Consider the following 27,969-nt stretch of genomic DNA (forward strand, 5'->3'; position numbering starts at 1 on the left):
TACGTCTCTTTACTCTTATCACAATGTACGTACGTTCGTGACAATCCTTCGTGTACCAACCGCCATTGATAAGATCGATGCTCCTTTTCTCTCTCGCGTAATATAGCGACGAATCTTTCGAGATTTCACATCGTCCCGCGTCTTATCGCCGTTACACGGGCTACCCTTTTCGCGATTACATTACCGCGAGCCTGTGTTGCCGATCGAAACCGATTGCCCCTGGCTGGAAAGCTGTGCCGTTGCAAGGCAGCCGTAACTGCACCTGACTTGCAGAATAATTGCCTGGAACGCGATACGATCTACTTAGACTCGTTCTCTTTCCTTCTTGTCGGTGAATCGTCGTTCATTTTAACGCGGCTGCCTTTTCTCGTTCTACGTTTCTTTTCTTCGTCCCTGCCGCCTGCCTTTTTCCCTTTCTTCCTTTTCTTTCGCTCGCCGTTTCTTCAGTTTGTTTGTTTCTCTTCTTTCTGCTTTTTTTCTTCTTAATTGGCCAAGCGGCTCGAGAGCGATTCTCTTCCTCCTCTTCTCTTTCTTTTTTTAATTGGCCGGGCGATTTGAAATTCAATCGAGGGATCGAGCGTGGTCGTGGGCTCGATAGCTTTATGGCTGCGCGTACGGGGATGGTAATTAGTTGCAGGGGGGGAGCATCGCTGGAAATTAAGAAAATAAAGGATACGACCGGGGAAACGAGCCGAGGCACGCGCGTTTCTTTTCGTCGAACGCCTGGTTACCAGCGTGCGAACCAACTTTTCGGATGTCCAGTTCCTCCGCCTTCTTCGCTCGCCCGTCTCTCAACGATGATTCCTTCGAAGATCCTTCGACAGAGTCCACTGATCTCAGAAAGCCACCTTCTTTTACTCGTTTCTTACACTTGTAAGTGGATTCATATTCAATCGTCAAAAAGTTAATTACTTGCATTTCGTTGATTCGACACGAAAAGGTAAATCGGCTGAAGGTTAAACGATAGTAAAAAAATATTTCTACTCGGAAATATTTAGCAAGAAGACGAGAGAAAATAAAGGATAACGTAATTCAAGACTCGACACGTTCAAAGTGCTAGAAATAGTGAAAAACTTTTAGTACAGTGTGTTTCATTTGAATCGTAGGAAGCAGCGACTTTGTCCAGTATTAAGATCGCTATCGATCAGAGTACGAGACATCGATCCATGTACAGAAAAAGAAAGAGAAGAAACGTTCTTCCACCTTAAGGTCACAGGACGACAAATGACAGGACCGTGTCGTGAACACATCTGCTTAATATTCCACCCCTCGAGCTCGTCGTGTTTCGTTCGTCGTAATTCGTGGCGGTGAGACCGATACAAACGCGTCTGTCGATTCTATGCAAATCAGACGATTTCTACCGATCGATGTTTCGGTGTGCCAGATATCAAAGCGTGACATTACTATTTCCGAAGGACTCACCGTGATCAGAGCATGATTCGACCGATAGTTGGAGTATTTTCCGACAGACGGTCCAGCTTATGGCACTCTAATACGCCTTCCGATAAAAATATACCTCGCCTCGTGCGTGACGAACGTCTCGTTAGATCGTAACATGGGAAATATTCGATTTTTAATCGAATTTCGAATCGGAACGCAGTGCACGTTCTATTAGGTTGGCAACTAATTGATTGCGGATTTTGTCATGACCACCTAATGAGAAAATCCGCAATCACTTAGTTGGCAATCCAATACAAGAAAAGACGAAAGGTAAAGATCTTTGACTTACGTGAAAGAGAAAACTCTGGATTTTAAAACGATACGTGAAGATGGAACTATTTGTTAAGAAATCGATACAACGAACTTAGGCATTTTTAATTGCTGTGAAATTGACTCGTTAGAATCTTAAAAATATACGAGCGTCTCGTTAGATCGTAACATGGGAAATATTCGATTTTTAATCGAATTTCGAATTGAAACGCAGTGCACGTTGTTTAGAATTCTCTTGGGTTGGCAATTAAGTGATTGCGGATTTTCTTATTAGATGGTCATCACAAAATCCGCAATCACTTAGTTGGCAATCCAATACAAGAAAAGACGAAAGGTAAAGATCTTTGACTTACGTGAAAGAGAAAACTCTGGATTTTAAAACGATACGTGAAGATAGAACTATTTGTTAAGAAATCGATACAACGAACTTAGGCATTTTTAATTGCTGTGAAATTGACTCGTTAGAATCTTAAAAATATACGAGCGTCTCGTTAGATCGTAACATGGGAAATATTCGATTTTTAATCGAATTTCGAATTGAAACGCAGTGCACGTTGTTTAGAATTCTCTTGGGTTGGTAACTAAGTGATTGCGGATTTTCTTATTAGATCGTCATCACAAAATCCGCAATCACTTAGTTGGCAATCCAATACAAGAAAAGACGAAAGGTAAAGATCTTTGACTTACGTGAAAGAGAAAACTCTGGATTTTAAAACGATACGTGAAGATAGAACTATTTGTTAAGAAATCGATATAACGAACTTAGGCATTTTTAATTGCTGTGTCAGAGAAATTGACTCGTTAGAATATTAAAAATATACGAGCGTCTCGTTAGATCGTAACATGTGAAATACTCAATTTTTAATCGAATTTCGAATTGAAACGCAGTGCATGTTGTTTAGAATTCTCTTGGGTTGGCAACTAAGTGATTGCGGATTTTCTCATTAGATCGTCATCACAAAATCCGCAATCGCTTAGTTGCCAATCCAATACAAGAAGAGACGTTTGTACACGCGAGAGGTAAAAATCTTTGACTTACGTGAAAGAGAAAATTCTGGATTTTAAAACGACACGTGAAGATATAACTATTCGTTAAAAAGAGAAAGAGGAAGGTTAGGAAAATCGAGAAATTGACTCGTTAGAATCTTAAAAAATATTGGCGTGCGTACGTGTAAAGCGAGTGTGAAATAGAACATTCTCAATTTTATAGCAATGCGTAAAACGATACGAACAAATTTGCTTGCTAATAGAGAAAGGAAGCTTTAGAGAATCAATACGACGAAATGAAACATTTTGAAAATGATAGGAACGAAACTACTTGTTGATAAAGAAGAAGGCTTCGACAATTGATAAACCGAAATTAGACGTTTTATACGTAATTCTAAGGTTAAAGAAATTAGCATAATTCCTAAAATTATTAACATAAGCCAATACCCAAGATAGATACAAAGGTATTGGAGAAGATTTCGAAAACTGATACAATGAAATTATACATACGATACAGTAATAAACTTGAGATACATATTTGCATGTTCTAGAATTTAGGGTTAATCCTGGATCAACCTAAACCACGCTATCTCCATTTATATCGTAAGCCTCTTGTTATTTAGAAAAAAAAAAAAAAAACAAAAAGGAAGGAGAAGAAGATTGTTCTCGTCCGATCAGACCAGGGACCACGATGATATTTCGGTTTCACGAAGGTTTCCTGGTGGGTCGCGTGACAACGTTGGATCGCGTCACCTCATGGTAACGAGCGCTTATTTATCCGACTCGCGATCTGCCGGACCACCGCGACGAAAACTGGTTTCTCTCGATGAATGAACGAAGAGGATACGCGCGCCGCGATCGTGCACCGGTTTCGTCCACCACGTTCCATCGCGAAAACCGTAACCAATCCGACCTGCTTTTCGTTAAATAACCCGGTCACGTTTCGAGGTGTCCTGATTCGAAGGATGAAACGCTGCGCGAAAGGGTTGAAAGATAAGACAGTTTGATTCAGCCTATGTGTAATACGGGTTTGTTATAATTGCAATGGATATAGAACACAAGCAAAGAGATGGAACTTAAAATGGAAATTTTGCTCGCGCTGTGTACATGTGGCGACTTTTAACGAGTCAGCCGCTACGCTAGAATCCAAAAAAATGATAGAAAATTTATATAAAAGGTGAAACATGAAAGAGTCATTCATGAAATAGAAAACTCAGATTTATTATAGTTAAATTAATAATTGATCGCGTATGATCACTGTATTTGTTTTTAAATTGTATTAAATTAAATTGTATTAAATTTTAATTTGTTTTGTAAAGTCGATTTCAAGTTTTACCAAGATTTATCTTCTTCCGTGAAACCGTAAGAGGAAATATCTATAAATATATAATTAGTAATTAGTCAAAGACAATTTCTCTCGTAGATTAAAAAAAAGGTTCGATTCTGAAAGGGATGAAGAATTTTATTGCGAATTATTTTGATTACTTTTGTGTTCGTCCTTGATCCGGATTCATTATCGTTTTGGATTCTGGCACAGGACAAAATCGCGATTTCCACGGGAGAAACAGGTTCTGAAATATTTTCTCACGTGTATCTGTGTGATGGTTGAATCGTCGTTTGTTCATTGTGCCGGCAAACAAGCGCGTATTGTCGCATCGGAGCGCGACCGTGAATTGTGTCATTGTGGGACGTTACGCGGGCAACGCGACGCTTGTGTCGCATGTGGGCTCATTCTAATGTAAAAGCCTGATTTTACGGTTCATTGTCGCGCGATGAGAAACGAGCCACTCTATGTTGTACGCCGATTAAAGCCAGAGGAACGAAGTATGGAAATTGACTGTCCGAGGTATGCGTAGTACACTTAGGTTTTGTTCTTTCCAGATACATATTTCAATCACGTAAAAGAAAAAATTGATAGTTTATGGCGAAGCTGTACATATAACGAATCGAACAAAGTGGAATTTTTATGAATTTCCCGAATTACGAATAAATTTTCCATCGGATCTTTCAGCTCGTATCTCGTATTTTATTACACGACGATTTATAGCGATCGTGACTGAAATACGATTCTAATCGACGGAATATTTCAAAATTAACTACATCGTGTCTTAGCTCTTTGCCAATACTGAAACAACACAACAACAAAATATCAGGAAATTTAATGGAATTCTAAAAAATCTAAAAATTGTATTATCGCCAACTTATACCCAATCTTTTTTTCATCTCTTTACCAATTGGTAAAACAAAATTCCACCTTTGAATGGAAGAGAAATATCCTAAAACACCAAAAATGTCAACTCCCAATTCAACCGTTCCTTCTCTCTTCCTTCCATCTTCGGACTCCGCAAGAACCATCAAAAATTCCCCAAGCCAATATCTATATACTTAGATATATTTGCTTGCTCCTCAAAGAACTCGAGTGTTCGACTCAACGACTTCCTCATAAACTTTCTACGCTTTCAAGCCAACGTACTCGAGCTTATCCAAACGCCGAGAGACACGCGAAGCTGACTTCCTACGACAAGAACGTTCGAAGGCAAGAACAAAAGCCTATTACAAGTCGAGGGATCGTTGGTGAAATTGCACGTGGCGTTAAATCATAGGCTGGAACGGTGCGTGAAGCACGGTAAAGAGGCAGGCGTGCGTGAAGGAGAGCGTTTGACAGCGTTAGAAAGATCGCCGCGACAAATGATCTCCGTCTCACGGAGCGGCTATCTCTGTGGCCGAGGCTACCAACCTTCGTTTCCTCTGCTTGTAAACGGCTTGTCGTCCGCTGACAACAGTATTTGTCTCTGCAGCCCTGATCGACCAGATTTATACCCGTCGGGCAGACGGTACTACCTATATACGGGGTGTTCGTTTTATCCTATCCAACAGCAAAAAGTCAGCGCTTCTTTTTTCATCGTTGAACGAACGCTCGTGCGGCGACAATTTAGATCTATCGATCGTTCGGGTATTCTTCGTGGCAGACATGGGTATTTACTGTTAATGGGATGTCGCGTTTAGAGATGGTCGAGCGTGTCAAGTATCGCAGCGTTTCACACTCGGATCGAATGAGACACGTTTTGTTTCAATAGAGTTCGATTCTCAGGAGTTTAGCGATACTGGCAGACGATTTATGGCGATATTGTAGTACACGTACTGTATACGGGCTGCTCGTTTTAATTGGAATTTTCATCTTTTATCGTTGCACGTTCCTACCACGACGATTTAGCTTCGTCCACTCTTCAGGCACTTTATAGCATAAATGGGTATCTGTCGCTAATAGGACGTCGCGTTTCGATCGAATAGAGTCCGATTTTGAGAAATTTAGCAATTCTAACGGGTGACTGTATTACATGTGACGATATTACGTTACGTGTACTGTATACGGGCTGCTCGTTTTAATTGGAATTTTTCATCTTTTATCGTTGCACGTTCCTACCACGACGATTTAGCTTCGTTCACTCCTCAGGCACTTAATAGCATAAATGGGTATCTGTCGCTAATAGGATGTCGCGTTTCGATCGAATAGAGTCCGATTTTGAGAAATTTAGCAATTCTAACGGGTGACTGTATTACATGTGACGATATTACGTTACGTGTACTGTATACGGGCTGCTCGTTTTAATTGGGATTTTTCATCTTTCATCGTTGCACGTTCCTACCACGATGATTTAGGTTCGTCGATTCTTTAGGAATTTGATAACACTAACGGGTAGCTGTTGTTAATAGGATATCGCGTTTGGAGATTTGGACTGAGCAAAATGCGTTTCGATCGAAGAGAATTCGATTTTGAGAAATTTAGCAATTTTAACGGGTGACTGTATTACATGTGACGATATTACGTTACGCGTGCTGTATACGGGCTGCTCGTTTTAATTGGAATTTTTCATCTTTCATCGTTGCACGTTTCTACCACGATGATTTAGGTTCGTCGATTCTTTAGGAATTTGATAACACTAACGGGTAGCTGTTGTTAATAGGATGTCGCGTTTGGAGATTTGGACTGAGCAAAATGCGTTTTGATCGAATAGAGTTCGATTTTGAGAAATTTAACAATTCTAACGGGTGACTGTATTACATGTGACGATATTACGTTACGTGTACTGTATACGGGCTGCTCGTTTTAATTGGAATTTTTCATCTTTCATCGTTGAACGTTTCTACCACGATGATTTAGGTTCGTCGATTCTTTAGACATTTGATAGCGCGTACGGGTATTTATTGTTAATGGAGCGTCGCATTTAGAGAGATACGAAATGTTGGATAGTATTTGAAATTTGGATCAAGTAGGACAGGTTTTGGCTAAATGGAAATCGATTGTTGGGAATTTAGTAATTCTAAGAGATAATTGGTCCAAGTTATACAGAATTTTACTAATTCTCAAAATGAGTAAAAATACGTTAAACACAGCACACATCCCGTAATTTTGTGATCTTCATTTTGCAAAAGATCACCAAAGAAATACTCTTACATTATATAATTATTAAAATTACCAAGTCGTAGTGGTATTTTAAACTCGTAATTATTTTAGCAGAAAACTTCCAAACCACATACCTGTCAATTCTATTATTCGCCATTGAAAAACATAGTAAAAGAGCAACAAGAAATAAAGTTATCTTCGTATAAAAATTGAGATCTTCCAACTAAATTTACTTAATGTAAGATCATTGAGGGTTGGTAGCTTTCTGCATAACTTGGCTCAATTATGGCAATGTTATATATTATACGAATATACGGGCTGTTCGTTTTAACGTATCGGATAAGCAGAATTTGTTCTCTTTTATTCCTAGACATTTCTACGACGTATCGATTCTTCAGGTATTTAATAGTAAACGAATATTTATCGTTAATTTGATGTTGTATTTAGAGATGGACAAACATGTGAAATATTCGAGTGTCTAAAATTTTGATTAAGAATTTCATCGTCAAGGGATAAATCAGACAGACTGTTATTTTAATAAACGTCGTCGAACATCCCATTTGCCTCGTTATTTCTTCGTATTCGAGCTTCTTAATAATTTTATGGAAATTAGCGTTACAGTATGTGTATGACGTTAGTCGAAGGATGTGACGAGTACGTGACGCACAATGGCGAATGAACTCCACCAGGAAGCGTTTTGCATGCCTCTAAAGGAAACCTCGAGGTAATCGCTTACAACACTGCTAAATTAGGTATTGATTGTTTACGACATTGCTTCGAGCAAATCACACAGGATACAGTAAATCTGCTCACTGAATAAATTGAAGCTTTCAACCTTTCTCGTTTGTTAGAACGTGAGATAATTAACGTTCCGTGTATCCGCATTGTTATCCGCGTATAAAATTATACCAATTGTATAATAATATTTACGTGCACGCGCAAAATCTGAGTAAAATTGTTTCAATTGGAATTTTATTTGCAACTTGCTTCGAGAACCAAAATTCGCATCCAGACTCTTTTTAATCGTTGAATTGTCAAGGAAATTTTATGATTTCGTTTGTAATTAAATAATCACGGTGATGTACCGAATTTTACAATTGTCTCGCCGATGCCAGTCGAAAGATTCATTTGCCAAGGTCGACATAAATAGTGCTAACGACAAAAACCAATCAATTCACCGCATTGTCGTATTTTCTGTATTTTTTAACGTGTCTCTGGAATCACGTATCTGTGCATCCCAAAAAACTAATGTAAACCGAGCTGCGCGCATTTGGCTAATAAACATTCTTTTTAGGAGAAAGGAACAAACAATAAAAATAACGCAGCTCAAGCTCACCATTATAGAGATAATAAATACACCCTGTATACGAAAAGAGCCTGGAACGGATAGTAGCAAAACGGACACAGAGGGTTTCATCTCAATTGGCGATAATACAGCAGTCGAGTGAAAGCTTGACCATGTCACGATCCGTTACAGCGAGAATTTTTCTCTACTGTCGGTGGTCCTCGGCAAAACGTTACGCTTGATTAACATGAAACGCCCACCGTGAGCTCCCTGTGCGTCTTATCGTAAGCCAGTTCGCGAAGTCACGGCCCGATTAAGCTAAATTCTTTCGACAAGCGGCCAACCACGTCGATTATCTCTCGGACGTCGGCAGAAAAGAACTTGAACACCGTTGGCGCGGCTTTGTTTTACGAGACACCGTTTACGAGGGGAAAGTGGGTGTTTCAGGAGGAGACTTGTGGGACACTATCGGAGAAAATAAGTTACCTACTGAGATCTATTTGTTATAGCAAAGTTGCTGCGTGCTGTTTAACACTCTGACTGCCACGCCAAAATCACATGTTTCGTTCAGGACGCCACGAGAGTATTTTTATTATTCAAAACATATGATGGCAAAATAATAATAAATTAACGATGTAAGACAACATTCTTCCCCGATGGACCGTTTATCTTATTGGCGGTCACGGGTGACCATCGTGGCGCCTTGGTAACAGCTGATAGCGACGTATTATAACGAGGCTTCGTTTATTTCAACAAACTATTCGCATTTGTTATTTCGTCGCAAACAAAACGTCCAGAATATATCGTTGAAACGTGTAGAAGATATTAGTAAACGGTATTTGCTCGTTCTATATATAATAGTAAGGTATGTGCACACTTCTAACTTCAATTATATGAATATAAAGCAGCATTACGATTATTTTCTAAGCTGTGTTTATAATAATATTCGTAGATTACCCCTCAAAGATATGGATGCAAATACAGTGCACAGTTAGAGCAAGATTTGTTCTCATTTTTTTTTTATTGATGTTCTAATAAAAATGTTTAATTGTTCAACGGGGTACTTTTTATTTCAAGGTATCTTCTATTTATCGGTTATATTCAAAATGCCCTGTCAATTTTCATACAGTTTTTACAATTGTAAGAAGTTCAAGCGCTCCGGTCACCAATCACCACCGTAGCAGTCAAAGTGTTAAAAGAATAATTTGAAACCAGCTAATCACTGAATTTTAATCGTATTTTGAGCTCCATAACAGTCGACAGATAGGATATATAAGTTTGCGTCTTTAATAATTGTGGAAAAATGAGACTGAAATTATTTTGAGGGATTTAACGTTTCTATGCCAATGATTTACAATGCGATAGAATAATTTTACATTGAAAATAATTTGAAACGAACCGATCGCATAAACTGAAAGTGCTATGCGATGAGAAAATGAAACAGAAATATACGAAGATATTTTTAATAGTTAAAAGAAGGAGATGGGAATCCATCATTTCGAGGGGTTCGACGTTTCTATGCCAATGATTTACGGTAAGATAATTTCAAATTGAAAATAGTTTTAAACGAACCGATCGCTAAACTGAGAACGCTACGATGAGAAAAATGAAATAGAAATATACGAAGATATTTTGAGCTCGCTAAAGGTTAACATTAATTATCAGACTTGTATACGTTCGCGTCTTTAGTAACCGTAAAAAGAGGAAATAGAAATCCATCATTTCGAAGGATTTGACGTTTTTATGCCAATGATTTACGATACGATAAGATAATTTCAAATTGAAAATAATTTTAAACGAACCGATCGCTAAACTGAGAATCCTACGATGAGAAAAATGAAATAGAAATATACGAAGATATTTTGAGCTCGCTAAGGGTTAACATTAATTATCAAAGATATATAGGCTCGCGTCTTTAGTAATTGCAAAGAAAAGAAGCTGGGATCAATCATTTTGAAGGATTTAAAATTGTGGCGTGTAAAATTGATGAGAATGCAATAGAAATATACGATCGTATTTTATGCTCGCTAAGAGCTAACATTAATTATCAAAGATATATAGGTTCACATCTTTAGTAATCGTAAAAACGAAGAAACTGGAATGCACCGTTTTGAAGAAGTTAGAAACATGGCGTGGAAAATTGATGGGAATGTAATAGAAACGTATGATCATATTTTGAGCCCGCTAAGAGTTAACATTAATTATCGAAGATGTATAGGTTCATATTTTTAGTAATCGCAAAAACGAGAAAATTGAAACCTGTCATTTGGAAGGAAATGTGTTTGAAATTTATGTACCAACGATTTACGACATAATTAAGTAATTGAAAATCGAAGTTAATTGGAAAGTTTCTTCATTGTAAGTGAATAATTTATTGATGCAACGATATCTCGTGAAAGTATCTTTTTCTCCATATTTTCTGAATGAACCTTGCATTTTTCACACGGCATTGTATTTTCATTTTCATATTTTCCAGCTACGTAAAAGAACGATATACACGACGTATATGCAGAAGAATAATATCGTGTGTCACGTAGTTGTACTGTTTCATCATAAAATTGCAAATTGCGTGTCAAAGCCAATTACGATGAAAATTAAATTCCACTGATTGTAATATATGTAGAATCATGAACGTAGGAAACGACTGATAAAATTACAACAGCTTTCTTAGAAGCTGTAATAAATGTACATGAAACCTGTCATTGGTGTCAAAAATGTGAATCAGTGTACGTACGTATACACACGCATCATAGTTTTATATTTGGCCGAAAGAAGTTCATGGCGATTAAACGAAGACTTTAATCGAGTCTCTCGTGCGTGAAAATGTATAGACGTTGCGCGTCAATTAGGTGTGCGGTCTACAACGATTTCTCGTCGTTTAGACGCTATAAGCTAAAGCTTGGACAAATGGCTTGGCCGCGATCTAATGATTACCTAGAGGCAACGCTAACTAAATCTGAACGCCAAGTAAGAAAATTCATTTTTCCATGAGATTATTACACCACGAGGTAATGACAAAATTATCGTATTTTTATACATTTTAATCATACTGCTAAATATTATACATAGTACATAAAACATAATAAAACATAGATAATATACAAAAAATATTGAAATATTATACATATTATGAACGATTAATACCAAACTATTATACCTAATTTGCAATTGACACTCCCCTAAACTTTTAACGACTATCGTATACGTTTTAACACTTCTTAATTCGTAGCCAGAAGCGTTCTAGCTTGTTACAACATTTATTTAACCACGAAGGTAGGTACGATTAAAAATAACAGTTTTGCCAGTCATCGTCCAGCTAATCGACGTGAACGCGATACACGGTGCGTCGTAACGAACGTTGCGAGACACAAAAAGTCCGCATACGTTAAAATCGTCGCCTTATCTGTAACTCAGATTCAGCTAGAATCAAACATGCGATGATCACTTATTATTCACGTTGTAGTACCACGCCAGAATAATTTACTTATAATTCTCAATGAGAAATGAGAATTGATGGAAAAATTCTTCCAAATAAAAAAAAATCTCTAACTGTTGAAATTCCTGCGCGTTTCTAACTATCGGAAGCAACCACGACAAGCTAACAGAAGGAGTTATAAAGAATTCCCCTGAACAAACGTTTAAAAACAAGACAGCGATAGAAACGGCTGTAAACCGTCGTATTGAATTTTTCTACGGTGTTCTTTGTGCCACGAATGATTCAGAATAAAAATTCGAAGAAACATCGAAAGGTACCGAAGAAGCTGTCGTTGCCGGAAAGATCATCGACGACGTCGCGGGCCTCCCGTCGCGGAGGAAGTCCTCTAACGAACGAAACGTTCGTTCCCTCGTTCGAATAATACGCAGCAGATGCCAACCGCTTCTCTCGTCCCTTTTGCAAAGCAGAATTTTATCTCGAATTACCCGATCGGAGATTCTCGTGTAACTCGCAGTTAAGATACGCCACGCATCCGTAGAGCGGCGACTCGCCATCGATTAGCCGGCTTTTAGCCTCCCCTTACCTGATAAACGATCGATGTACTTTTCTTGTTTCACGCCGAGCAATCGGAATTAATTGGAGAGGACGTGCTCATAAGCGGCATTTTCGTTCTCTTTCCTCCTTTTCTCTTGCTCCTTTGTATCCTTTTTTGGTGGACTCGGGAAAGGTGGAGCATCGATGGCGATGCCGTGATGTTAGGTTATGTGGAATATTAATGGGTCATTAAGAGACAGTGTTGTTTGGTTTCGTTCCGTTCTTTCTTTCCTTCTTTCCTTCTTTTTCAGAGTCGAGAGTTTGTGCAAGTAAACAAGTGGGTTTATTTCCATGTTTTATTAAGTACAGTTTATCTCATATTCGTTTAACCCTTCCTGTTTTGCTTAGATTTATATGATCCAATTAATTGCCTCTTTAATTCAGTTTGACTTTTTCATATCGAACTTTCCTCAAACTGGTTTTATAACGTTCTTCTTCTTTTGTCTTTTTATATGTTGTATACCAGGACACGCGAGTGAATTTATAGGTTTGTTGGATTTGTATCTTTGTTTATGAACATTGTACCACTTGTAAAGGATGTGGTCGACGATTACCTGTATAGCATAATTGGTGTAAATTTTTCCACACGTAACGGAGGAGTTATGTCTTTGAATTTACCTTCCTCCGATATCGAAATAGATTTATAATACGGATTATATGTATTTCCAACAACGGCAGATATTATCCGACGAACATACATTTTATTCAGTTTATTCGCCTTCGATTTCGATGTTTCAACGGTTAACCCTCTTTCGCAAAAGATAATCGCAAATATATTCTTCGAGAGACTCGTAACCCTGCGAAATTGAGAAACTGAGAAATTGAGAATATTCTAATCCCTGCGAGACACTTGTAACACTCGTAAAACTTGTTGAAGATCGTAAAATAAAAGATCCACGTTCTAATCTCAAGCATAGAAGAATAATAGAAAAGAAGCTCTTCTCGCCTAATTCTGTCCTTCTCTTAATTTCAATCTCAACGCTGTTCCACGGTAAAACATCGTGACGAAGATGAGGCAGTGGTGAGGCGAAGCGAGCGAACATCCCTTCGTTTCGTAAAAATGATTCCGCGAAGACGAGAAACGATTTCTGGAAAACGCTGGTGGATCAGTTACAACCGCTGCAAGTCCCCCATCCGATCGATTCTCGAACGGAACCCTACGAGCAGCATTTTCAACGAGACTTCAATGAAACCCGGGTGGCGGCGACGTTATCGCCGTTTGATCTCGTAAAAGGCCATTGTTGAATGCGTTCACGTAATTCAGGAAACGTGTACGTGTCCGTTTCGTGTCGGGCATATCATCGGCGATAGTCGTTCTTCGTCGACCGTAGTAGCGTTTTCTCTCGTCCCGCGCCTCCGGGGCACCAGAATGCACCGCAGCGGAAGTACGTCGTGATTTGCCGCAGCGCCGGAAACGGCGCACGTGCGTCGTCGTTTTTGTAATTCATTCAGCCGCGTTCCGGGAACCCGTTCGGGGATGCTGTTCATTTTTCAACGGACAATGAACGTCTCCGAAATCGTCGTCGACGGACAGTTAAGGTAATTTGTAGCGGGACGATAGCCGACGGCTAACCGAAAAATTGATGGAAACGAGGTTGAAACGCGTTTGTGGAAAACAGCGGCTGCCAAAATTCGAAAGGTTTTTGATTTTTTCTTGGAGACTGTTAGGCGTATGAATTAGAATACCATAGGATAGAATTTAAACGCGATTTCCCTTCCTACGTAGTTATTAATAATGCTGGAACATGGTGTTGCAACGTCGTCTCTATGGAGGGAGATACAAACACCGATAAACCTTGGTTAATTGTTGCTTGACTTTTGTCTCCGTCATCCGAGTGAATGGAACGTTGAGTTTTTTCAAACTAACAGGCGGCACATACGGCGTTCTCTATGGGTACACTTTCCCCTTTCGTGAATTTGGACTACGTGCGTGCGTACATAAATTTTCTTCCCCAAGAAACTAGTTTCTTGGCACTTGCTTTTTACTGCTTTTCGCGAACACTCTCCGCATTATCTTTATGGAGAAACAGAATTAAAAGGATAGGAAGAGTTCACGTCAAACTGAACTGAAAATGAGAATTGTGAACGGGTACAGAACTGAAGGAGAAGCTGATACACTATAGATGACTCGAAATGCTATGAGGGCCACAAAAGTGCTTGTCAAAATTAATCAGAATTACAGAAAATAGGTTTATTAGTGTGCAAAGACTGGGATAAAAATCTTGGCTCGGTTAGAAAGCGATGTGCGTTGAATCGGTACGCACAGTCGTTCGAATATTCGATACGTCCATTGAGCACTGAATTGTGAAATAAGTAAAAATTTAGTATCATCCCATATGTGAATTTTCAAACTACTAAGAATGTGGCTTCTTCCGATTGAATTTTAAAATTATGAAAAGCTCGTGTTTGAAAAGTTTTTACCCTCGTTCGAGGAAATCGAATGCATTTATGAAGAAGAACATTGAAATCTAGCGATTCTGCGATCGAAAATTGAATAAGAAAAGAACGAATAAAGATTGTTAATAAACTAACAATTGTGTGGTAAAAAGAAAGAAAGGTCGTTCACCGATTAATTGCATTGTTCAGCTAGGTCAAGAGGAACGCCAACGTCGTTCAATGGCGACTAAGAGGAATTAACAGTTCGCACCTTTCGCAAGCTGACAATAAAAGTGGTCGTTCGACGCAGTGTAATCGAGCCACGCAAACATGGTGTGCGTAATGCTCGTTACAAAACGAATCACACTCGGTCTTCCCATTTATGTCGATATATCCCGACTGTGGTACGTATGATCGTCAGTGTTTGACAAACATCGTGCCTAGAAAGATCGTGTAACGGAAGAGATAATTGTTACGAGCAATAGAGACCATTTTTAAGTGAAAAATATAGGTAGAACAACAAAGGATGGGTAGAACAAAGGATGAGTCAGTCGATTTATTGGATACTTAATGGAAAACAATTCTTTTTACGTTAGTAGGAGTATTGTAAAACAGTAGTAAAGAAGATTTTAAAATGAAAAGTATGAAATGGATGACATTTACTTAATTTATTCGATGCTTAATGGAAGAATCTATTGTTTGTAACATAGTGATTAGCATAAAATGAAAATTACGTACATATGTAACATGGGAATAAAGTTCAATTAATCTACTTGATATTTAGTCGAAAGATCTTTCATTCTTGATAATATAATACGTGCTTTATTATTCGTAAGAAAATCGGAGGTTATTAAGATAATTAAATGAAAAATAAAAATCAATGAGACACAGGAGAGAAAAATTTTGTCCATCATTATATTGTTGAACGTTAAAAATTTTCTGTCACACAAACTTGTATCTACAGATGTATTATTACATGTTATATATATATACAATAATTTAGCACGTATTGCAAACGAAACTTTCTCATATCAATTTCCGAAGTTATGTTAGCAGTGCTTGTAATTTTATTGGAAATCGTTGACTCGAACTTGTCAACTTCCGACGAGTTCCTGCAGCTTTAATTGATCAACTTATTTCAGTATGAATGAAGATAATTATACCCGTGGCGAAATGTTCGAAACTCGTTCTCGATGAACGGTATAAATCTCTTAGCAGTTGATTCGGATCAACCGGACTCCGATCAAGTGTAACTGAGTATGACATAACTGAGTAACCAAACATATGTTAATGCCAAGACAGGTGCCAGTTGCTTCGGGTATCAACGTTACGGATTATAGAATCGATTAGTAACTCGAGTATACGGACAAAAGATTCGTGTTTCAATCTCTGATCGAGATATTCTAGTCAAAATCCTTATGTTAAGTTTGTTTGACATAATAGCGTTACATATGTAAGTAGACTACTTAGGCGATGCTTGTTCAAAGTGAATCGCTGATTTCGTTTCGATAACCGAGAAGAGAGAGTTTCTAGATTCACTGGAATGCTAAACGCAATCTAGGATTGAACAGATTAAACGGTAACTCTATCTTCAAGTATCTTGAAGAGATGCTTCAAGAGATAAATATTAAAAATTTGAAGATACAGAAAGTATGACAGTTGCAAAATCGTTACACACCTAATTTGAAAACCGTCCCAACGTGAAAAGTCAAACTATTTTCCAATTTATTCATACCAAATTCCTCCTAATTTTATAACACTCGAATGAGTCAACAACTCCGTTACATGAACACGTGAACACCCACAAGCCAAAAGACTGTGTAAATTACCTCAAATAGAAATAACCGATCTCTTCATCTACTCATGCATACATCTTTACAATATTAAAAATTCTTCACCGAGAAACTACACATAACGCAACTACTATATAAAAGAATTATACCTCCCATACCACTCACTTACGTTACGAACTCCTTACGTTCAACGCCAAACAAATCCTAACGACAAGGACTGAACTTATTCGTACCAAAGTTTCTCGTAATTTTATCGCGCACCGACACAGTCAATAGCTCCATTACATCGAAACGTAAACACCCAAAAGCCAAAAATTTCCTCAGATTCTCGCAGAAATAACCCAACCCCGCACCCACTCGTAGCCACCCTCGCAAATCTCTGACAAGTCGCTCACCCCACACGTGAACTATCGCACGAAGTTCGAAGTCACAAGCACCTACTTACCCCCACTCACGTGACGCACGGGAGCCCGCGCACGTGAGTCGAACCGCGTGTAGGACCGATCAATGGGTGGCCAATCAGGTCGCGCGGCGCGCGAGCGTAGGGACGCGCATGCGCAGCGGCAGGTACGACACGCGGTGCAGGCCGCTGGCTGTCAGACGAAAACGTGCCACCGGCAAACAAGCATCGCGCCGTCTCAGTGGTGTGTTTCTGTTAGCCGTGTGTTGTCGCGGGTTTCTTGGCCGACGGCTGAACAACGAGAGACCCCGACACGGGGTCAAGAGACCGTGTCGCGTTCTGTCTGTCTGTCTGCCTGTCTCGCGTCGCTTCTTGTGACTCTGTCCTTGTCGCGCTCGCACAGTTTGCCCATCAATGGGCCCGCGGTTTCTGTATCTGCTCGATCGCTCGTACGGGCTACGTCTGCCCAGGAAACTGTCCATTACGGGCAGCGGAGAACGCGTCTAGCGGAGTGAGGAAACAGAGAAATGTGCGTGTAGTTGTCTTTGGTTCGACATGATTTCAGCCTGTGTTAGTTAAATATTAGTGAGACTTACCGACGTGTCGGCTACATTGGAAGTCGATCGTCGTCGATTATTATTTGGTGGTAAGTAGACAAATTTTTAGATGCAACTTCTTGGGGGTGAATTGAGGTTATGGAGACGAGAATTCGTTGAAATTTCGGTTCTTCGATCTGTTTAATTTTAACGAACGATAGTCGATTTTTTATGCAAATTCGAAATATTCTGTGTTGATTCTTTGCTTCAAAACTATTGATAAGTATTGATAATAAAAATATTTTTTAATAGTAGAATATTTTTTTTTTTTTTTTTTTTTTTTGAAACTTAAAGGAAGCTTCTTATGGAATATCTTTAAATTTGTTAAAAGAAATTTTTCAAGTGTTTTGATCAACTGTTTCTGCCCAATCAATGAATATAACTCGGATACACGATTAATATTCAATTCTCAAGAAAAAATTTATTTGCACAAGTTAAATTTTTACAAAGAAATCAGGCGAACAAAAAAGATTCCAAAATGTTTTTTTAATTTATTATATCATCTCGTTCCTCTATCTTCTAATTGCTCTTAATTAAATAAATAATCAATTTGGCTTCCGATCAGCTCAGATATATAATTATACATTATCGACTCTTACAGTGGAACAAAATTAATTTGAACACAAATATTTCAATATGAAAACTCTAGAAATTTTCTTGAAGGAAACAATTTCACCGCACTTGTAACTTTCTTCTCTAAGCCCTTATTTTGATTCGATCGAAGTCAGCAGGGCGCAAAAATAAAGTCCTCTATCGAGTAAACCGAATAAAAAGCAAAACCTCGTGTATCACGTTCGATCGGATTTATCTATCTTTACAGCTAACGAAAGGAAAAAGGAAAAACGAATTGGAAGTCGAAGCGCCGGTATTTACATTTAATTGACAGTAAGTCGATGATTTACTCGGCCGTAGCGAGCCGTAGTTGTAAAATTTCCTCGAACGCCCGGATATTCTTGTCCCTGCTACCGAGTGTTTTATTAAGCGGGCATATTGCTCGCTTCTTGCGACCAGTCAGCCGATAAGAAAGTATCAAGTGGTCTGGGAAAAAGCTGGGAGTGCCGTTAAATTAAGTCACACTTTTCCACCGGTCTTTTCCACTTGCTCGCTGTCTAACCATAACTAACTCTGAATGGTCACGTTTGATCGTGATACGATTTTATACTATTTTATATTTATATAGTCTCGTTTGTACTTGCAAATTTCCACGCCACTAAGCTGTAAGAAACGATTAGAGTGGCTGTCGAACACGAGTTATGTATCGTTTCCTTACTTTACGATTTTGCCCGCTGTGTTTATTGTATGCTTACTTTTACGATTACGACATATTAATTCTTTAGCTATGATACCATTACAAGCGTTTGTAGTATATCGATCAGAACAGTTTTTTTTTTTTTTTACTAATATCGGAAAACGTATTTTATGTTCACATGAAATTAGTCGAATTTTTGAATATCGGATCATGGGATGAAAGTAATTCTACGTTATAGAGAGCATTTACGTGTAATTAAACTGCGGATATTTATGCAAATCCATATTTTTACGAGAAATGGTAATTACGGTAATTATAATGAAAGTGGCATGAAGTTCTAAGAACTGCATTGCGTTCGTGCAATTTATGTAAGTGTTTAATCTACATTCGATGATTTAAACGAATTGCTTGCATCGAATCCACAAGTTTTCTATGAAAGTTTTTATAATCCAAAACGACATTCTCAATGCGGGAAGCAACTCTTGTCTAATAATTTAAAACATTTCATAAAATTCAAACATAGTTTCGCTCGATATTGCCAACTTAAGCTGACGTTGTTTCACAAAGTAACCTACATCCTACGATTTAAACCATAAACTTAACAACTGGTTTTAATAAATTTGACAAATCTTAAACATAGCGAGACTGAGACATAGACTGACATCGTTGTGTCTTCAATTAATCCAACAATTCAGACTACTTCGTGAAACTCGTACAAAACTTCCTTATAAATCTTCCAACCAGTTTCTACAACTGAGAATAGAACGATAGAACCCTAACGACATTCCCAAGCCGAATTCGTACATTGTTTCAGCGTGGAATCGCGAATGGAAGGAGGATGAAAGTGGCTGTGTTCATCGACCGCGTTTTTCCAAAAATAGCGTAAATTCTGTTTTACGGAAGTTTCCCACGAAATTTTCAAGCAGCCTGAATTTTTCTAGCTCGGAAATGGCGTCTCCTCGTTTACCGAAGCATCCTGTAGGCTGGACACTTAAAAGTCGACGAGCCGCTTGAAACCATGTGACTCGCGAGTGCGTCCTTACGAGTGCGGAAGCGAGATAGGTTTTTGCAGAGGACGCGATCTGCTCAGCCGAAATTCATTTTACGCGCTGCGGCGCCTCGTGGGCCTCGTTTCAGGGAAGTGCCTTTGTGACCTGGCCCCCTTCCTCTCTCTTTCGCTCCTGTCACCCGAAACATCTGCTCAACGGGAGCACTAGAAACATTTCTTTCCTTTTTTCTTCATCGCGCAGCCTCCGTATTGGAACAGAGCGCGCCTTATGTCCTCCACGGACCCCCATGGAAAAAATACAAATCACTTCGTTAACCGACGAAAATTTATATTCCTCTCGACATCGTTAACAACCATAGCAGGACGAAGAGACACGCTCTTTTTCTTCCTTGTTCTTTTATGTTAATTGTATTTGAGAAAGAAGAGAGAAGCGTCGCGACGAAAATTTAGTGGATATTGTAGATGGAATTAATTAGGGAATCGAGTGTTTAGTCTTTTCATAGATAAGATTAGCTAACGAATAATAATCAGGCAATTAATAATTATTGTACAGATAAGTCGCACATACGTTGTGAATTTTCAAAAACGCGTTACCAGAGGTCCACACGAAAATTCTTGTGTTAGGCTGATAACGTTATCGAATATTATCCAACCGTCCTAACGAAAACGTACCTGCAACCGTGAACAGTCCCTCGTTGCTGATAAAAGCCCAAAGATAAAACGTACTTGAGCAAACCGAAGGTAGAAGATTTTGATAAAAAACGTTACGTCTCGTTATCGTGCAACGGAGGGTGAAAGACTGACATTTCTCTGATTGACCATTTTCGACGTGATCACCTTCACATTCCATCTCATACGACGACACATCGTGTCACATCTCATACAGAAAAATAAAACCGGAACAGGTTTATCATCTTCGTGTATGTAAATTACTAAATAAAATCACAAAATAAGAATAAAAATTGTAATAACAAATATGAAGGTTCTTTCATATAAAATAACAAGATTCTGTAAAGCATATTCCTAATTAAGGCAATTCTGAACGTAGTACAAATATAATACAGAGCAAAATATAGCAAAGATATTCGGACTCAACTTTCCGGAATAATAACCCTAAACAAAATAGTCTCTATCTTCTTCCGCTTCCAACTTATACCATTTATAACTAACTTATTCCAACTCCAAGTTCTCAAGCAATTTCTCCTCCTCCCACTAATTCCAAGAACATCTACTGACATTTCTATTAATATCTTCAACACACCGCAACAATTAAAAGTAATGATAAAAGTTCTGTCAAACGGCCACGCGTCAAACACAAATCGATTACCATAAATCAACCAGGTGAATGCTTAAGAGATCCATTACATAACCCCTTCAATCAGAATTGAATAACAAAACCTCTCTGCCCGGTCATTATTAATTTTACGACAACAGAAAGCAATTGTATGAAAGTAGATACTATATAAACAAGCAGTCATCGATTATAGTAGAAAACAAAATATGTAAAAAGGAGAAGAAGTAGAAGAAGATGCATCGATTGCAAGCAGTTAGGAGAGGCGTTGAAGGAGCTTGTGAAACGCCTGCTTTCCGCTTAATTCACCGGTGAATTCACCACGCGATCACACATTGACGATCGTGGGCACAAAATGAATATTCCACTATCACGCGCCGCACTTCCCTGTTCACCGTACCCTTCGCTGGTTTCTCTTCTGGACGCGGCGCACGTTCCATCAGCCTTTTGTTATTCACGCGGCTGTACGCTGGAGTGTCCCTTTTTAGCTACCCATGCCAGCTAAACTATCACCGACGCGTCCTTCTTATTCTTCTTTTTTCTTCTGCTTCTTCCCCCGCATCGGAATAAAACGCTGCATGGAACGAGATTCTCCTGCTCTTCGATCTCCACTTCGTCGTTACTTAATTTCTTGGCCGTTTTGGCGACTTTGAGGTTAGGTTTCGCGATGGGGTGAGCTTTTGTTCTCTTTGTGGATTACGTTCGTCCGTGGAACGAGATTCTCCTGCTCTTCGATCTTCTCTTTGAAGTGCCCGCTTAATTTTTTTCCATATATTGGCAATTTTGAGGTTAAGTTTGGCGATTTTGAGGTTAGGTTTAGCGATGGGGTGAGTTTTTGGTGTTTTTGTGTGTTGTGTTTGGGGAAATTGGAAGGGTGGCAGTTCGAAGTATTTTGAAATTGTAGAAGCGTGACATTTTTAAGGCTGATTAGATGAATCGTTGAAAGCGGAGAGTTTTTCATTTTGTAACAGTGGTTCGAGTTATCTGGAATGGTAAAGGTAGCTGTGTCGAGGTTCGTAGTTTAAGAGTTTTGAAATTTTAACTGGATTTGGAACATTGGCCTGAATTTTTTGCAATGGTACATTGACGTGTAAAGTTTCGACTTATTCAAAATTTAAAGATCGGGAATTTTTAATTAACTACATTATTAAAAGGAGCAAGTGTAAAAGTTTAAAATAGCATTTAACTTACGAGCTAATTAAGGCGGCTATGTCAGTGTCTAAAATAGAGAGTCGATTAATTTATTGAAAATACTAAATTCGTGAATTGTCTTTAACTATTTACATTTTTAGAAATTATAGAAATTAAAGATCAATTTATTATATACCGAAATGTTTGGGACTTGCGAATAATATTGCAGGTATAAATCGCATAAAACAAGCACCATAACATTTACCCACGCAGAATACCTATCATAGAATCGACACAAAGGTACGGAATAATCGAGTTACAATCATACAGACCCTCGAAACGGGATCCCTCGGTATTCACCGCGCGTGTTTATCGTGTGAAATGAAACCTCCAAAAATCCCCTTTCTTTCACCAAAACCATCCTATTATTCCGCACACGATCGTTTCCGATAGAATCGGGCACCGTTTCTCCCGAAGTGAACTCGCAGCCCACAAAAGGAACCTCCTTACGATTCCCATAAAAAACGACACACGCGCATACTCCACTCTAACAACTTTCTTACGTAGCCTGAAAACATTTCAATGTCGACATACCGTCCCACGTAAACCGTCCCTACAAAAGCGTAAAAAGAGAACAAGAAGCGAGAAGGAAAAAATATCCGAGAAATTCTCCAAATCTACTAAATCCGAGTCACCATTCTTTGAAATTCCATGGTATAACTTAAAACTACGTACACATACACGGATAGCTTCTATAAAGAGACGACGTCTATTGGAAGGCGTATTGGAACATAAGGGAAGGACTGGAAAGCTGAACAAAATCATTCTTACGTAATAGACAGCTACTGTCACAGTATGGCGATAAATGGCATTAAAACAATCTGCTCGTAGCTGTACGAAGCCTATTCGGTCTCGACGGATTCGCCAAGTTCGATCGAAGATCTCCTTGTTCGGCGGTTCTCGCGATCGTCCAACGACGATAGAGAAGCCCGTGATGCGCATAGCGATACGTTTTGGGAACGTGCTGCGCCTCGCGAGCTTTTAACCACAAAGGAGTGGGGGCACAGAGGTGGCGGAGTGGGGGGACGCGCACGTCCCTGGAATATTTTAATCGCGAACGAACGTTTGGGATCGCAGTCGAGCCGCGACGGTTCGCGCGTTAATGGTAGTCTATTTTGTCGTCTGTAATGCTGTTTTCTAGGTAAACATCGGAGATTCGTGGAGGGAATGACGATAACATCGTGGATGTAATCTGTATGAGCAGCTTGTTACTTTGCGTGGCGCTAGCATGTATAATTTTCTTCTCGCTAGAAAGTTTTGGCTTTTGTTCGTTGATTTCATCCGGTGATACTGTTAGGAAGTACTGTGTGAGTATTGGTTGTATCGTTAGAGGTTGCTGATTGTAATGATCGATAAGCAGTTTGTTTCAGATTTTTAGCTTTATATCGTAATATTCAGCTACAGTTAAACATTGCGTTATAAGGCGTGACCTTGTTCTACGTATTTGTTAAAATTTATCTTACTTCGCTGATGAGGATAAAGCACTTGATATTCCAACGTTGTAAATGGAAACATGAGGTTTTGCATTTGTTGGAATATCGAGAATTACAAAGAGTCGTTAGAAATGTCGCGTGTAAATTATTCACGAGTATGATCTTTAAAGACACAAGTATTGCTTCTCGAAATCTTGCGATTAAAATGCTCTCGTGCGTTCGATGATAAACATTCTAATACGCATGCTGATAGTAAATATCGTAAATGTTATTACAAGAATAACGATTAAACCAAATACAAACTGGATCTCTGTATGGCAGTTGCGTTTACATTGTGATCACACTTGGATTTTTATACGCTCGTAAAATGCACATTACACTCTCTATATATGCAAAACTCTTAACACATACTGTTTACAGTGACCCTTGTCTTAAGCTGCGTGGTACACATTTTTATGCACAGATCCTCTTGTCGCTCGGAATTCTCGTACAACTATACTCACGAGATAGATCTTGAGACTCTTTAAATCCTAGTTCCTATTCTTCACTGACAGAAAAAATGTCACGACCCTTTCCTTCTCCGATTCATCTTGCAATTTACGAATATTTATTACTATGATAATTTATTATTATGATAAATAAATTCACGGAATTAATTTTGTTTGTTCTTCGAAAAATTCCACGGTGATTATGCAGGATATTTGGGCGATGAAACGTAGAAGTTTACAGAAAGAAATTTAGCTTCCGAGAGGCTCGTAATATAATTGAAATATTTCTCTTGGCCCTTCGTAATGTAACGAGTAATTTTACGACCAGAATGATGAGTAATTTTTCACAACAACGTACGTGCTTCATCGAGCCCTCGAGAAATCTCGAAAATATCTGGAAATAAATTGAAATGACCACGTCGAGAGGACGAGAAGTGGTAAAGACCACTTTTTCGGCAACGTTCGCGTTAAGCTGGCGTACGCTGACTTCATCCTCGCCGGCCATAATTCATTACACCATTTCGGCCGCGTATATTACACACCGGGACGCCTTGTTCCGAGTCGACCTCTCCCTAATTTAATGCCGGTATTTAGTCTACGGTTCGCAGCACGCGCTGAACAAAACCGTGAGCCGAAAATCAAGAGCAGACGTGAAATTACCGAAAACGTGCTTGGAAACGAACCGTGCTGCTCTTGTTTCGACTTCGATTCGCATGTGAGGAGCTTTGTTTCCTAGTCCGCGTAGGCTGAAATTGTTGCCCTTGGAGGATGAAAGCAGAGACTCGTTCACGCGAAACACACGTCTCTTAATCGGAAATTAATTTCCGAGTGATACGTGGAAGAAAAATTTCGAGAGTTGGAATATCCAGAGATAGGAACATTCTTTGGAATATTACCAGTTTGGTTATTTCTAATACAAACTACGATACGATTATTTAGGTTCTAAATTAAAATTACACCTTCCCTCAAAGGATCTTTCTTTTCATTTCTTGCAACACGATGAAAATTCTCTGCCATAAAAATGCGCATTCTCCTCTCTAATGTAGCAAATGTCCAGCTGGACAAATTGTAAAGTACAAATTAAACGATGAAAAAAATTCTCCGCTCTAACTCCAAGCCAAAAATGAAACGAAAAGCAAGAAAGGAAACGTAGGAGAACTCCCTTTAATTAAAATGATTTTGAATTGAAATTACACGATAAAATCCTTACACGAAACACTTTGCAACACGATGAGAATCAAGATTAAAAGAAAACGAGAAAACCGGGCAAGATCAAAAGAATTCTAAACACCCCATATACACAGGAGACATCGCCTAAGAACGAATGGACCCACGGAAGGCCAGAAGGAACAAATTTCACCGGCGTTTCCAATGGCCGTTCTATCACGAGATACAAACAGAATCCATCGTTAATTCCCGCCATAAAATCGTTCGTATCATCGAAGGGATCCTAAATGTTTCTACCGTTACCATGCAATCCTTTTTACGATTCAAACCGGCATTCTCTCCCTCCTACTCTTCCTTTCAGTTTCGTCTTATTCCGCCTTCCTTTTTTCCACGATTTTTACGAGCTACCGTTAAAAGCATCTCGCCTAACAAAATATAAAAGTGGCGCGGGAAGCGAAACGCGTGCGGCGTGGAAATTCTTGCGGTACGCGCACGTGAAAGGCTTCATCCCAGAGGTTGTTGTTCGCTGTCTTTGTTCATTGGCGACCGGTGGAACAGCTCAAATATTGATCGAGAAAACACGTTCGAGCTTCTCGTCTTGACGAGTCGAATCTTCTATTCTTCCAGCAAAGAATATTGTTCAGTGGATCAGGATGGCGAGGTCGAAGATGCATTCCGTAGCAGAGTGCACGGTAAATATGGGAACGAGTCACTGCAAACACGCAGTCGATGATGATGAGGTCATTGCAACGTCTTCGTTTCGTTCAATTTGTGTTTGCAAACGTAAACCGTGGAGTGACAATTGGAAAATTCGATTGCATTGCATTTGAGAATTTTGCCAAGGTCGATATGACTTCGTTTTCCTGCCTTTTGGCCGAGACAGCGAACATCGAGACACTGGAATTTTTCAAGTCTTTGGACGATCCAGATATCATTTAATCATTGTGGAAGATTCAGGTGACTTTTTGGTTGATCTTTGGCCGAGAAAGCGAAAGTCGAGGATTGCAGTTTCTTACTTGGTCATCGTAGAAGATCGGAGTAAGTTTTTGGCTGTTCTTTGAATTAGTTAGAAGATTGGAATATTCTGGTTATTTTTAGTGATGTTTAAATGAAAATTGAAAAGTCGGATAGACAGAAGATAACAAACCGGGGGAAATATTTCTTTCACCCGGTGAAATCGTGAAAGAAAAATATTCAGACCACCCACGAGACCTCGCAACTTTCCCCATATGAGCAGAATCCCATAGAGTTAGAAGGGACATCTACAGTAAGCGGCTTACTGCAAAGATCGACACCCTTCCGGATATTTTAGGATAACACTAACCTGACACAACCTTTCCCCAGCATAATTTGTCGATACAATCGGTTTCCCTCTCTTTCAAGCATATGACAAGATTTCCAAATTTTTATTTCAATTAATAATTATAAACCGCACTATGTTAAGTTTCCAGCTAAATTAAGTTGAAATTCGATACGACAATTTTTCCCTCTTTTATATATTCTGCCATTTCTATGGAATTTCGACTATTGGCATAATTTCAGCCTAAAACAACGCGTAATATCTTAGCAATCTCGGATCAAGTCAAAGTTCGAGCGTAAGTCTGCTACGTTCCTTTCATCCAACCACATTTATCTAACGTTGGAAGATATCTTCATAGTGTGAACAAAATATGAGAAAATATTTATTTTCGTTAAGTATCTTCTCACGGCATTGCAGATCCTCTTAGCTCGTAGCAATGAGAATAATCGACACCAAATTCGCGGACTATAACGGGTTAAAATTTCGTTATTGAAATATCCGCGAAACATGTCAGCAAGTTTTTTCTTCTTTTTTATTATTTAATTTATACTCTACAATTTATCCAGTTGGACATTTGGTAAATTTTCATAACCTAATTACTGAAGAACATATGGATAGCCCCAGCGGGATACCATCTTTAGCAAGTTTATTCAATTTCGTGTTACCAATCAAGGAGTAAACAACATCGAAGAGAAATAAAATAAAAAGGCGAAATAAACGAGAACTACTAGCCAGTCCTCGACGAAACCAGAAGAAGAGACTCGTTTAAGAAAGTGTACCACCTTCCCAGCGCGAAGAAAGAAAAACGAAAAAGGCGAGCAGCATAGCGAGGCAACGTCAAGACTATATGAAAAGTTGCTCTCAAAGGGACACTGAGAAGCGAATTGTCGCGGCCGTGTAGTATGTATAGTCCAAGTAGATTTACAAAAGGGAGCGTAGAATCGTAGCAACGGTCGGACAATCGAAAGAAAAGATTCGCTGGTGGCGCGCGTTGGCGTGAAATAGCGACGTCGATGGACGTGGCGTGGGGCTGTGGCGGAGCACGTGCTTCCGGTTTACGGCTCACCCAGTTCTACGGTTTATGGTGGAGGATTTATGGGCCGGGACACGGTTCACGGGAGCGTTGCCTTCCAGAAAACCAGGCTGCACCTTCCACAGACCCCTTTTCCCTTCTTTCTCTCCTTTTTTTTCCTTCCTCTTCCTTTTTCTTCTTTTCCCTTTCTCGTTTTCTTCCTCCGCGCTTCCCTCTTTTGATCCAA

The 27,969-nt window shown here is 39.1% G+C and overlaps 1 protein-coding gene across 4 annotated transcripts in view; it reads left to right on the forward strand.

Annotated features, from left to right (window-relative positions):
* LOC132912261 (fibroblast growth factor receptor homolog 1-like) overlaps positions 1–27,969 on the forward strand; it is a 114,801-nt gene that overhangs the window by 35,819 nt on the left and 51,013 nt on the right. Inside the window, exon 2 of one of the 4 annotated variants that reach the window (XM_060969573.1) lies at positions 3,249–3,300. The exons of 2 other annotated variants lie outside the window; for them this stretch is intronic. The gene's annotated coding sequence lies outside the window, so the exon portion shown is untranslated. Of the gene's footprint in view, positions 1–3,248; positions 3,301–17,184; positions 17,633–27,969 lie in introns of those variants that run through there. One more of the 4 variants, XM_060969574.1, reaches the window with a different exon arrangement.

Source organism: Bombus pascuorum, chromosome 11, assembly GCF_905332965.1.
Source record: "Bombus pascuorum chromosome 11, iyBomPasc1.1, whole genome shotgun sequence".
NCBI classification, from domain to species: Eukaryota; Metazoa; Arthropoda; class Insecta; order Hymenoptera; family Apidae; genus Bombus; species Bombus pascuorum.